The 14,906-nt window shown below is 32.2% G+C and overlaps 1 protein-coding gene and 1 long non-coding RNA gene across 3 annotated transcripts in view; one reads left to right on the plus strand and one right to left on the minus strand.

Annotated features, from left to right (window-relative positions):
• LOC127715614 (glycine receptor subunit alpha-3-like) overlaps positions 1-14,906 on the plus strand; it is a 77,040-nt gene that overhangs the window by 26,086 nt on the left and 36,048 nt on the right. The window lies entirely within an intron of this gene.
• Positions 1,290-14,894, minus strand: LOC127715615 (uncharacterized). Of its 2 annotated transcripts, none has more exons than XR_007988497.1 (4): positions 14,807-14,894; positions 10,457-10,532; positions 5,295-5,706; positions 1,290-4,310 (listed from the first exon to the last, which is right to left on the minus strand). It is a non-coding gene; the product is annotated as an uncharacterized LOC127715615 (long non-coding RNA). The 2 variants fall into 2 exon arrangements; XR_007988498.1 differs by having other exon boundaries at positions 10,457-10,545; positions 14,807-14,846.

Genomic DNA, 14,906 nt, shown 5'->3' on the forward strand with positions numbered 1-14,906 from the left:
AATAACACAAAGGAAAATTAAATGTTTATTATAACCATAATTATACAGCTTAATATGTAAATGTAGATTTAGATTTATGGATATTAATATTCACATAAACTTAAAACCTTTACGTGTTTAGGTGTACATGATGTAACCCTTACAAATGCATTTTGGATTTTTATTTATAAACTATGTAAATGTTTGCATTCCCCTGTTTATTTACCCTTTTTGTCGTTTTATTTTCAATATTATATATGAGGTTCTCCGGGTTTTTAGTTTCTGATTTATTTCCCAAATCGTCTAAAGATATGTCAGTAGATAAACAAAGTATATTTCTATAGATCTGAGAGTCACAGAGGTTATACTCCGTCAAATAATAAAGGATAAATATATATGATCGTAAAAACGAATATATTAAATTGAGAATGGAAATGGGGAATATGTCAAAGAGACAACAACCCGACCAAAGAGCAGAAAACAGCAGAAGGCCACCAATGGGTCTTTAACACAGTGAGAAAATCCCACACCCGAAGGCGGGCTTCAGCTGGCCCCTAAATAAAAATGTGTACTAGTTCAGTGAAAATGGACGTCATACTAAACTCCAAAACATATAAATGAACTAAAATAAAAAAACCCATACAAGACTAATAAAGGCCAGAGGCTCCTGACTTGGGACAGTCGCAAAAATGCGGCGGGGTTAAACATGTTTTGTGAGAATCTCAACCCTCCCCCTATACCTCTAGCCAATGTTGAATAAACAAACACACAGCAATACGCACAGTAAAACTCAGTTTGAAAGAAGTTCGAGTCCGATGTCAGAATAGGTAACAAAAGAAACTAAGCAAAATGACAAGGATACATAAATCACCAAAGGACTACTAGCAGTTACTGACATGCCAGCTCCAGACCTCAAATAAACTGATTGAAAGATTACGTCTTCATCATATGTTCATAAAAACAAAATATATATTCAGAAAATCAAAATAATTGTTCATAAAAAGAAAAAATATGTTCATAACAATAAACAATTGTTCATAAAAGTTAAAAGTATATTCATAAAAAGTTAAATCTATATTCATGATAAGTTCAATATATATATATATATATATTTATTGAGAAACTACCCCTTTACATCGGGGGCAAACACCAACAGGGTATTAGTGTTTGCGTCATACAAACTATAAGTATTATAAATACAGTGTACATAAATAAAAACATCACTATCATTAAAAATGTCAATATATTCGTAAAACAATTTCTTTTAAAACCCAACATTTGGTAATAAAAATTATAAAAAACTGAATCTATTTTAAAAGAGTAAAATCCATTTTATTCCTTTCTATAATCTTTTTCAATGTTTACCATAAATTGAATGCAGATTTCATAAAGAAACACACATATTTTACAATATTCCATGTTTTTATTCTTATAATTGATAAAATTTACATTTAATGTTCGGGAAATTTCCCAAAATATATGAAAGTTTTTAAAAATTTGTGGTAAAGATGTATGTGACAACTTTTCGGGAAATGTCCCAAAATCATTATCAACATTATTATTTATAACATATATGTTGGCAAAGAATGTTGACAAACAGATCTGAAACACATTTCGGGAAAAATCCCGACAAAAATAAACTAAGTGAAAAATGTATAACACAGATGTCTTCGGATATTTTGGGATTTATCCCGAAAACAGAACGTATATGCTAGAACTCATGACTAATAATTTCTTTTCACATTTCGGGAAAAATCCCGAAAATATAAATCTATTATCAGGCACACACTTGTTACATAGATTTTTTTTACCCATTTCGGGAAAAATCCCGAAATAAAATCTGCAAGCAAATTTTTAAAATTATATGCTACAGATTTCTTAAACATATTGGGAAAAATCCCGAAAAAACTAAATCTATAAGATATTACAACACAGAATTTTGATACATTTAGAAAGTTTTTATGTAAATTTGTTTCCAACATTTGTTAAAATTTTGATTCATAAAAAATATGTTTCTAACTGAAAAAAATATGTATTTTGTTTATAACCATACTTTTCATTACAGGTCCGAAAAAAGTATTTTCTAAGAAATATTAAGGTTGCTCTCTACTGCATCTCTTTTGTCATGCTTTAGTAATTTCCCAAATATAATATCAACCAAATTTGTCCCACAAAAAGGGGGCTTAGGCCTCCTCTAAATCCTCCTCTTATAAGTGGTCGATTTTAAACAGGCCTAAGCATAAACTTTCCATATAAACTGCAAAAGATTCTAAGTTATAAAACCATGATTTAGGGTTCAGGATAAAAAAATCCCCAAGCACATGTATTGTCCAAAAGCTTATTCAACTGCATATAAAATATCCCTGACCTACTTTTAGTGGTTCTCCTTAAACTGAACTTCTTACAAATCTTACAGTGTAAACTAAGGAAATTTTCAAAGTCAATATTCCATTGCTGAGAGGCTGGTGAGGAGGGCGGTGCTCTATGGGATTGAGATGTGTTTCCATAACACATTATGCCCTGCTTCCACAATCAGATTTCCATATTCAGTAACTTATTTGTAATTACTTAAAAAATCGATGACTTCATAATGAACACTTGAATGTACAAAGTTTCAAGTTTATTTGACCATAACATCATAGTAAACTATTGTACACAAAACCTTAACCTACTGTACTGTTTGTACATCTTGAAAACAAAATGATTGATAAAAACTAGTTTTAACTCATTACTTCAAATGCCAATGAAATTTTAAAATAGGAATAAAAAGAAAAAACTCAAACTCAAAAATATTCAATAATGTAGCCTCATTTCATTTTCCTAATTTGCACAATTTTGTTTTTGTCACAGAAAACATGGAAGAAACTTTATCTTTAATTATATTTTTCTAAATTTCTTTGATGTTCTCCACAACAAAATATAACAAGAGTGCACACGCTGAAATGTCTTGCCTTCTTTACTAATTATTGATGTTATGTTGATAGTCCTAAATATAAAGCTTTACTACCACTATCACATAAACTTAACATTAACCAAGAAAATGAGGTCAAGGTCATATAAACCAAACAAGAAATACATGTACACCTTACAATCATTCAATACACTAAATATAGTTGACCTATTGCTTTTGTTTCTAAGAAATAGACTTAACCAAGAAAACTAAACATTGACCAATGAACCATGAAAACGAGGTCAAGGTCAGATGCACCATGCCAGGCAGACATATACAGCTTACAATTCTTCCATACAACAAATATAGTTGACCTATTGCTTATAGTTTAAGAAAAACAGACCAAAACACAAAAACCTAACACTGAGCAATGAACTGTGAAAATGAGGTCAAGGTCAAATAAAACTTGCGAGACTGACATGTACATCATAAAATATTTCCATACACCAAATATAGTTGACCTTTATTGCATATAGTATTAGAAAAAAAGACCACAACTCAAAAACTTAACTTTGACCCCAGAACCATGAAAATGAAGTCAAGGTCAGATGACACCTGCCAGCTAGACATGTACACCTTACAATCATTCCATACACCAAATATAGTAGACTTATTGCAAACAGTATAAGGAAAACAGACCAAAACAAAAACTTAACTTACCACTGAACCATGAAAATGAGGTCAAGGCCAGATGACACCTGCCAGTTGGTCATGTACACCTTACAGTCCTTCTGTACACCAAATATACAAGACCTATTGCTTATAGTATCTGTGATATGGACTTGACCACCAAACCTTAACCTTGTTCACTGATCCAAGAAATGAGGTCGAGGTCAAGTGAAAACTGTCTGACAGTCATGAGGACCTTGCAAGGTACGCACATACCAAATATATTTAACCTATTACTCTTAATAAGAGAGAAATTAACATTACAAAAAATCTTAACTTTTTTTTCAAGTAGTCACTGAACCATGAAAATGAGGTCAAGGTCAATGGAAATGTGACACACGGAAACATCGTAACATGAGGCATCTGTATACAAAGTATGAAGCATCCAGGTCTTCCACCTTCTAAAATATAAAGCTTTTAAGAAGTTAGCTAACGATGCCACCGCCACCGCCGGATCACTATCCCTATGTCGAGCTTTCTGCGACAAAATCGCAGGCTCGACGAAAAAGAAAAATACTGTTCTAAAATAAAATACATGTTCTATATAATATTACAAATACATACAATAAAATATAACTACAAATCATAGTAACATGTGAATAAATCTTCATAACATGTGCAATGCTTGTTATATTCAGATGGAATTATTACATGTTAATTTAAATTGATCTGTTTCTTTACTGATGACTTTTTCTCTTCCTTTCACTCCTGCCTATAAGAGAAAAGTAAAATAACATTTAGTAAAATATAACAAAAACGTGCTATTCCGCTGAACATGCTAAATGTAAATATTAATGGTGAAATCAACAATTTTGATCATGTTGATAGGTTGAGACTATCACATTTGACATTTATAACAAAACTTCTTTTCCCCCTCTGACCATTTTGATTACCTTGTGTGACTTTTCACACAATCAACATGATCATAATGTACATAACTTTTCTGACATTTTTTATCAATAAAGATAGTATAGCCAATAATAGTTTTCAAAATTATTTAGTGTAGAGTTGAGTTCTTTTCCCTTTCTCCAATTGAATGTTCCTGGCAACCTGCATTCTTTTATGTTACTTTTTTTCATTTAACAAATACTGATCAAGATTTAAAAGGGGAGCAGAATTGAGTTTTCATGTGGCTTTCCAAAGTCAAGACCGTTCCTGTTACCTAAAGTTGTATCTTAAGTTTTGTGGTTATAAGCATTGTGTATAAGTTTCAGAACATTTGGTTAAGCAAACTTAAGTTTATAGTGAACTAAAATGAATAAACAGCTGTGCCATGAGCACATGATACCTCCGTCGCTTTTTCAAAGAATAAGGTCTTCAACACAGCGAGAAAATCACGCACTATAAGTGTTTCTTGTTTCTCTTTTTTTATATAGATTAGACCGTTTGTTTTCCTATTTGACAGCTATTTTCACACTAATCATTTTTGGGGTCCTTAAATTAATAATAGCTTACTGTTCGGTGTGATCCAAGGCTCTGTGTTGAAGACTGTACTTTGACCTATAATGGTTTTTCTTTTACAAATTGTGACTTGGATGGAGAGTAGTCTCATTGGAACTCATACCACATCTTCTTATATCTATGTACAAACATACAAGGATAAAACTTAATGCCCTCCTCCGCTACGACGGGGCATAACAAAATGCATATACATATAAAGCAGCAGGACTCTTATTAAGACTGAATATGACAGTACCTTATTCTTTATTCTTTCATCTTATCCCCTGCATGATTCCTGACATGAATTTTGGTTCTTTATTTCTTTTACGTCCAGGCAATTTTGGTATGAAAGCACCATATTTCAAGCTAAGTGTACCCATGATTTGTCCTCGGTGTATTTTGATAAAAATAATAAATGTTGACTGCATCTTTTGGTGTCTCTCTTGTAAAACAATAATGCAAAGTCTATGTGTGTTGTTTAAAATTACAAATCATAGGAATTAACCAGTAACATATATTGTATTGTAATTTCACTTCTGAAACAATCCTGACCGGTGACTGTACAGTTTCAGCATCCTTTCCTTTGTTCTTAATTTTTCTGATATTTAGCTGAAAGCAGGATCAATATATTCATGTGTGTGGCAAACCAGTACTAACGACCAGAGAACCTGAAAAAAAATTATCTGTTGAGTTCTCGACTAGTATCATTTATTTATCCATTAAAGAGATAGAGCTTTGTTAGAATTTTGAAAGGTGGAAGCAGTATAATTACTTTAATACACTAAAATATGTAATAAATAAAACAAGAATGTGTCCATGGGACACGGATGTCCCTGCTTGTAAATATATCTCTAATTTATCCTTTTTTTCTATTAATAAAGTAACATAATATGAGAATGATGAAAGTGACTTGATCATTAATAAGCATTGGAACAAGGAATTATTTGAATCTGGAATTATTTTGAATTCTGGAAAATTGAAACGAAATTTATGATGAAAACTAACCAAACTAAATAGGGTTAGCCATGCGCGCATGGCTAAGGGGGGTTAGTTAGTTCATACTGAAAGAACAGTGAAAGTAAAATTACCCTTGCATGGCTATCCCTATTTAGTTGGGTATGTTTTCATCATACATTTCTTATCAATTTTCCAGAATTCAAAATTATTCCAGATTCAGATAATTCCTTGTTTTGTGTATAAGTTTCATAACACTTGGTTGAGGCAATGAAAAGCTAAAGTGCAATTAGGGATTTGAACTAGTTTTCAATTACTTCAAGTTCCCTGATATTGATTCATGTTTTTTTTTATTGCAGTACGTACAGTAATAATCTGATGGTTTAAGAGAGCACAATACCACGACAACAACATGTTTATCAAAATATCATTTTCATTTTGTTCTTTCTTAATATTCATCAGACACATTTTCTTAACTAGATACCCCAATGATGATTGACTGTGGCCAAGTTTGGTTAAATTTGGCCCAGTAGTTTCAGAGGAGAAGATTTTTGTAAAAGTTAATGGTCGACGACGGCCCTTTGGGCCAGGTGAGCTAAACAAGAGGCTCTAAAGAGCCTGTGTCGCTCACCTTGGTTTATGTGCATATCAAACAAAGGACACTCTCTAACATTGTAGACGAGAATATACTTCATGACAAAAATCTCTATTTTGTTGATCTTTTATTACAGGTCTTTTATAATTAGTCTGTTTAGTTTCTCTCTTTCTTCTTTAGTTCTTGCTCAAAACACAAAAGAGGGTAAACAAAAATCCTCACTGAAGGGCAATCACTCCTATTAAGCATGTTAAGAGTGACAGTCTACTAACTATATCGGCAGAATTTAACTTTTAATAGATCTTGCCATGCCTTTTCTTACATTACTCAAGATCTGTTAAAGTGACGCTATCCAAATTTGTACTTGATCTGCGTTTTGTGGTAATATGCATTGTGCATAAGTTTCATAACATTTGGTTGAGGCAAACTAAAGTGAGAAAGAAAATGAAAAATTCAGCAATATTTCCATTTGTAGAGGGGGATAACTCTAGAACGGTAAAAGTGACGCTACCCAAATTCACACTTGATCTGAGTTTTGTGGTAATAAGCATTGTGTATAGGTTTCATAACATTTGGTTGAGGCAAACTAAAGTGAGAAAGGAAATGAAAAATTCAGCAATATTTCCATTTGTAGAGGGGGATAACTCTAGAACGGTAAAAGTGACGCTACCCAAATTCAAACTTGATCTGAGTTTTGTGGTAATAAGCATTGTGTATAGGTTTCATAACATTTGGTTGAGGCAAACTAAAGTGAGAAAGGAAATGAAAAATTCAGCAATATTTCCATTTGTAGAGGGGATAACTCTAGAACGGTAAAAGTGACACTACCCAAATTTATACTTGGTCTGTGTTTTAAGGTAATAAGCATTGTGTATAAGTTTCATAACATTTGGTATAGGCAAACTAAAGTTAGAGAACGGAAACCAATTATCGGACCTACTGGACAGACGGACAAGGGTAAAACTTAATGCCCCCTCCGCTACGGCGAGGCATAAAAAATGTTTCTAAATTTCATAGTTTTCCTGATAATAGGCATAAATAAAACAAGAGGCTCTCAAGAGCCTGAATCGCTCACTTGTATTTCAGAGGAGAAGATTTTCAAATGTTAGCAAACTTGATGAACAAATTGTGTAAAATTGTCTTTAAAGGGCAATAACTCCTTAAGGGGTCAATTGACAATTTTGGTCATATTAACTTTTTTGTAGATCTTATACTTTGCTGAACATTATTGCTGCTTACAGTTTATATATATATCTATAATAATATTCAAAATAATAACAAAACAACTGCAAAATTTTGTTAAAACTACCAATTCGGTGGCAGCAACCCAACAATGGGTTGTTCGATTTGTCTGATAATTTCAGGGCCGATAGATCTTGACCAATTAAACAATTTTACCCCATGTCACATTTGCTCTAAAAGATTAAGTTTTTGAGATATAAGCCAAAAACTGCATTTGACCCTTATGTTCTATTTTTAGCCATGGCGGCCATGTTTGTCAATGGATACAAGCTTCGGATATAATTTATAAACAAGATACCCTAAGGAACATTTAGGTAAAGTTTGAAGGTAATTGGCCCAGTAGTTTCAGAGGAGAAGATTTTTAAATGTTAGCAAACTTGATGAACAAATTGTGTAAAATTGTCTTTAAAGGGCAATAACTCCTTAAGGGGTCAATTGACAATTATGGTCATATTAACTTTTTTGTAGATCTTACTTTGCTGAACATTATTGCTGCTTACAGTTTATATATATCTATAATAATATTCAAAATAATAACAAAAAAACTGCAAAATTTTGTTAAAACTACAAATTCAGTGGCAGCAACCCAACAATGGGTTGTTCGATTCGTCTGATAATTTCAGGGCCGATAGATCTTGACCAATTAAACAATTTTACCCCATGTCACATTTGCTCTAAAAGATTTAGTTTTTGAGATATAAGCCAAAAACTGCATTTGACCCTTATGTTCTATTTTTAGCCATGGCGGCCATGTTTGTCAATGGATACAAACTTCGGATACAATTTATAAACAAGATACCCTAAGGAACATTTAGTTAAAGTTTGAAGGCATTTAGCCCAGTAGTTTCAGAGGAGAAGATTTTTGAAATAGTTTACAACGACAGACGACGACGACAGACGACGGACGCCAAGTGATGGCATAAGCTCACATGGGGACCTTCGGGCCCAGGTGAGCTAAAAAAGATGTACAACAATTTATAAACTAAATACCCTAAGGAACATTTATTTAAAGTTTGAAGGTATTTGGCCCAGTAGTTTCAGAGGAGAAGGTTTTTGAAATAGTTTACGACGATAGACGACGACAGACGACGGACGCCAAGTGATGGCATAAGCTCACATGGGGCCCTTTGGGCCGCGGTGAGCTAAGAAAGATGTTCAACAGGTGTTTAGAAATAAAGAAGATAATGCACTCCAAAGAAATTTTTTTATTTATATTAGAGCTGCCATGAGAAAAAACATATGATAGATTTTATAGCAATATGGAAATTAAATATTAATGTACAATGTAATGTATGTGCCTGTTCCAAGTCATGAGCCTGTAATTCAGTGGTTGTCGTTTGTTGATGTGTTACATATTTGTTTTACGTTCATTTTTTGTACATGTACATAAATTAGGCCGTAATTTTTTCTTGTTTTCTTGTTTTACATTTGTCATTTCGGGGCTTTTTATAGCTATGTGGTATGGGCTTTGCTCATTCTTGAAGGCCGTACGGTGACCTATAGTTGTTAATTTCTGTGTCATTTGGTCTCTTGTGGAGAGTTGTCTCATTGGTAATCATACCACATCATTTATAAGCATACATCAAGTAAAGTTAAGTACAACATTTAAAAGTGTTGATGTTAATAACATTTCTGATATATCCAATTTTCTTGAGGAGAATATCTAAAATATATGAATTTATGAGGGCTTGGAACCCCGCTAACATGTTTAACCCTGCCACATTCTGTGCCTGTCCCAAGTTAGGAACCTGGACAATCAGTGGTTGTCGTTTGTTGCTGTGTTACATATTTGTTTTTCGTTAATTTTTTTGTATTTTTATAAGGCCTTTAGTATTGAATTGTTTTACATTTGTAATTTTGGGGCCTTTTTTATATGACTATGCAGTATGAGCTTTGCTCATTGTTGAAGGCTGTACTGTGACCTATAGCTGACTGACAGACGGAGGGACAGGGGTAAAACAATATGCCCGCCAACTTTTAGTTGCGGGGACATACAGAGTTATACACTTTGTTTAAAATACTATTGAAAAGTTCATAATTTAAATTATTCATGTTTACAGAAGTCTTTTGTTAATGTTTATATTTGTATTGTGTTGTGTTGTTTTGTTTCTGTATAACATATAAGTCTAAGTTTTTGACCACCAAAATTTGCAAAGAACAATTTCAGTATTTCCCTCAAGGACCACCAGGAGAAAAAAGATTTCAAGAACTCTGTAATGGAGAGAAAGAATGGATAGGGTTTAAAGAATAGAGAATATTGGACAAACATGTGCAGAATAAAGGGGCAAACAAATAAAGAATAGAGATTATTGGACAAACATGTGCAGAATAAAGGGGCAAACAAATAAAGAATAGAGAATATTGGAAAAATAATACAGAATATTGAATAATAGGGCACAAAAATACAGTAAATTATTAAGACATGATAGAGATAATATAAATGGGCAAAATAAATAATGAATAGAGAGAAAAATGGTCTAATATTTAAAGAATAAAGACAATAAGGACCCCCTCATCCAAACCCTCATTTAGCAGAACAGTAAAAATGATAATTATCTACTTTCATGTGGACATTTTCAAACAATTTCATACATTCCCATATCTTTAACTATTTGATCATTACTTACATCTGTCCATTATTATGTTGTCTTTTAGATCACATTGCATTTGAAGCTGATGTTCAATACTTGCACAGTTGTACACCTAGAAAAAAAATCTGCAAAAATAAGATAAAACAGTCTTGTGTAACTGTCATATACTAGTTTAGATACAGAATCGTGTGACTTTCTAACAGAAAATTTACATCACATCAATGAGAAATTGCAAAAAGTAAATAAAATTATTCATTTGTCGCTTTCGTTGTTGAGGTTACATGAGTGCATTAGCTGCCTTATTTTTACATGTTCACAAATCAGTATTCGGGAGAGCAGTAAATATATAGAGGCTCTGCACCCTCCCCCTGAAATTTTGTGCTCTGAAGGGAACCAGGTGCTTTTTCTAAGTAAGGAAAGAGTTTAAAAATTATCCATCATGTCCTCACATCTAATTATTAAAAGATGAATTAATTGATCATTGAAATGTGTATCAGAGTCAGAACTTCTCAATGTTCATTTTTTGGGGGAATATTTATTACCCTAATTTAATGTTTTTATTGTCTTTAATTAAGTGACTGACACAGTACTGAGGATAACATTTTCATATCTCTTCATTTATATCTACAAATTCTAATGATGTTTCACATCCTGGGGGATATAAACCCATGAAATTGAAACTTTTCACACATAATTGACTAATAGTAGTAATTGGGAATGTAAACATGTAATAATTTTTTTCCCAGTAGGCAGTTTAACCAAAATTAAGATACAGACAAGACATAATAAATCTATTATACTATATACACAGCATGCACAGGACATGTGCTCCTATCATAATGATGAACTGAGTCTATATATACTGTCCCTTTAACAAATAATGCAAAGTTAAAAATTTTTGTTATTTAGATTCTGTGAATTTTTTTAATTTTAAACATTCTTAGTTTGTTTGAAATAGATATACGTTGTATACTTAATCATCTGTAGAATTTTTTTATTAATGAAAAAAAAAGAATTAGCTTAACTGATTAATCTATAAAGATTATAGTCGATCCAGGTAATTTCGTACAGGCAGTTGGTCCGAGAACACAGTTTTTTTGTAGTGCATTTCTTTTAGACAATAAGTGGAAATAAAAAAAATCCAAACTGAGCTTTCTCAATAATATTTTTACAGTGTGTTGTACTACTTAACTTTTGGGACAAATTATAAAGAAATTATAGAAAAACTTCATCAGCTCTAACTCAAAATATGGACAATTTTATGTTAAGGGGGTCTTGAAATCTTGACAGCTTCCAAAATTAATGCTAATTTTTAACCTTTTTCAGCTGGAACAAATCACTATTTTACTTTAAAATTCATAATTCAAATTTTTTAACAGTGTAATTTTATCCCCCAACTTGCTATTTGAGACATAAAACATGAAGAAATAAATTTGGAAGGGGGATAAAAAAAAATTGGCAAGTAACACCCTGTCCACACTAGTTAGGGACTATATTCGTGGACAATGAAAATCAAAGGACGATAACTGTGTGTCCAGACCAGGTAATTACTGTACATTTTGCTTGTTTATTAAACAGGGAACCAAATGACTTTCATTTAGGACCAAAAGTGTACGGAATTACCCTGACTGACTCTAATGTAAGATCAACCTCCTCTCCAAGGTAAGATATGTACATGCATTCATAAACTGGGGCTCGAGTAGGAGATACACCCTTATGTCACAAGGCTTTTACCCTAATGATCGAAGCGTGTCTAGAAATTGCTTCAGATTACTTTTAAGCAAATAGAACAGTTTTGAACATTTAAAAGATCCCAAGTACATGTAAATATTAATGACTCACATTTTAGATGACCAACAATGTATTAAGAAATTTTCAAAGAACATATATATCGGATTTAATATTGTCTGCCATGAAATTATGTCCACCAGACACTATTTCACAGTAAATTGTGTCCACGGACTTAATGTTATTATGAAATATTGTCCAAACAATGTTTGCCTATAGTATACAATTGTGTCCAGATGTGAAAAAAATTGTCCTTCAATGAAGGGACAATATTTCATATGAAAAAAGTGTCCTTCATAGAAAGGACAGTATGTCAAGAGAAAAAGTGCCCACTATCAATACCTACTATGTTTACATAGCTTCAATTCTTTATCTAAATTAAAGTTTAAAAATTAGAATATAGGTTTTGTCTCTATTAAAACATGGCATGTAAACTGGAGTAGTGAATTCATACTAAATGTGACCATCACCATGTGTAGTTAAACATGAATTATACAATAAAACATGTACTAATACACACAAAAACAGAAATATATTAAAATATTACTTAAAAATATGAACAATGTTAATAAAAATACATGTATTTTATTTCAATTTACATAAACTGTTATCACAGAGATATGTCTTGCCTTTTTGTAATTTTGATAAAGCAATATTGTCGAAATTAAAATAGCAATACTTTAACATGTAAGTTATGTAAAATATTCAAAGTCAATGAACCATGACTGAAGGTACATGGCTGAACAATCTCCATGGAAATGAGATGTGCTAATGTTAAATTATACAAAAGCTTCTTTTTATGCATACCAAATATAATTGACTTACCTAAGTCATTCCCTTAAAAAAAACCTAAACACAAACATTAACGGTAAACTATGTAAAAGTTTCAAAGTCAATGAACCATGATGAGGGGGTGGGGCTTTATAATCTCCATGGAAACAAGACTTGCAAATTTATGCCAATAAATTTGCATACCGAATATCATTGACTTAACATTAGCAGTTCATCTTAAACTGATCTAATCAGTATCACAAACTAATACATTTAAATTAAGCAAATGTTTCAAAGTCAATAGACCATGACTGAGGGGAAGGGGCCAAATAATCTCCATGGAAATGAGATATGCCATTATGCTAATACAACTGCATACCAAATATCATTGACCTACAAATGTACCACTAGTGGTTCCCCATAAACTGACTCAGACCTAATCACAAACTAATACATGTATAAAACTAAGCAAAATTTTCAAGGTCAATAGACCATGACTCAGGAGGCAGGGCCAAATAATCTCTATGGAAATGAGATATGCCAATGCTTATACAACTGCATACCAAATATCATTGACCTACCACTTGTGTTTCACCATAAACTAGACCTAATCTCAAACTAATACATTGTTGACGCCGCTGCCGCCGTCGGCAAACCTATAATGTCTCGCTTTTTTACTCTGTCAAGGCGAGCTAAAAATCATGTAATTTTCAAGAATTTTCTCATAAATACTGTTCTTTCTTCATTTGGTATTCTTGTACTTTATATAGGGGTTGTGACAGTTGATGCTGGTGGATACTTTTTGTTGACATCTTTATAGCTAAGATAATTGAATATGCTTTGGAATTTAACACCTTCCATTTGGTGTTTTTATCAAATTATAACAGGTTCTTGATTGGTTTGTTTTAGTAATAGAACATTTAATATAGCCAAAATACGTGAGTGACTTTTTTATGATCTCCCTTTAAAGGACACCTTTTACTGTGAAAAGGTCCTCTTATTGAAAATCAACCTTGCAGGACAGAATTTAATAGTACTTTATCATGAAATAATGAATTGAAGGACACTTTTTCAAAGCATCGGACAAATTAAAATATTTACATTTTCTGTGAAAAAGTGTCAAGGTGGTTGATAGTAAAAAAAGGTATTGTTACTTACACATGTAAATGACTAGTAATGGATTGTTGAGACTTGTTATATGTCAATACATTTTAGAAAATTGTAATTATGGAGAATAATAAAGACTTTTTTACAGTGGGCCCCAAATCCCCAAATACCTGTGTCAGATGTAGGTGAATAGAAAATAGGGATTGTATGCAAGTAAAGCCTAGATTTTTGTAAAAAAAAAAAAAAACAAAGACTTTTATCTGTTATAGTTTGATCTATTACAGATTTTCATTGTAAAATTTAACTCACTTACAAGTATTATGTCCATGCCAGCATTTATTGTTTACAAAGAGTCCTACACAACCTTAAATCAAATACAATCCAAAGTCAAACACACCCAAAGCCAAAGGCAAAGGTGTACTTGAATAGGTCTATATTTGGTAGTCTTGATTTAATGAATAACTTTATTTCTGAATTTTAAATTGGTATTATTAAACTGTGTAAGAGAAATTATTGCTCTATCTAATAAGCATTGACCAGTTGACATTATTGTGGTCAAGCAGATACCAAAAAATATTCGGAATCCAGATTTTCCCCATACTTGTCACTGTCAGGTAACCAGAGGATTTCCAAACCGAAGTGGTTCGTCTAAAAAAGGTGGAATTTTAATACAGAATAGGTGACGGGTAACAGTTCTGTGGATGGAACAAACATCCTCACCTTCAAACTGGTAAAGTTCAACTTCTACAAGAGTCCTGAGTTGCAGTGCGATAGAAGAACGTCTGTTATCCAAATGCAATCAGGGAACCAGTTCATGTAA

Source organism: Mytilus californianus, unplaced genomic scaffold, assembly GCF_021869535.1.
Source record: "Mytilus californianus isolate M0D057914Y unplaced genomic scaffold, xbMytCali1.0.p SCAF_9, whole genome shotgun sequence".
Classification (NCBI taxonomy): Eukaryota; Metazoa; Mollusca; class Bivalvia; order Mytilida; family Mytilidae; genus Mytilus; species Mytilus californianus.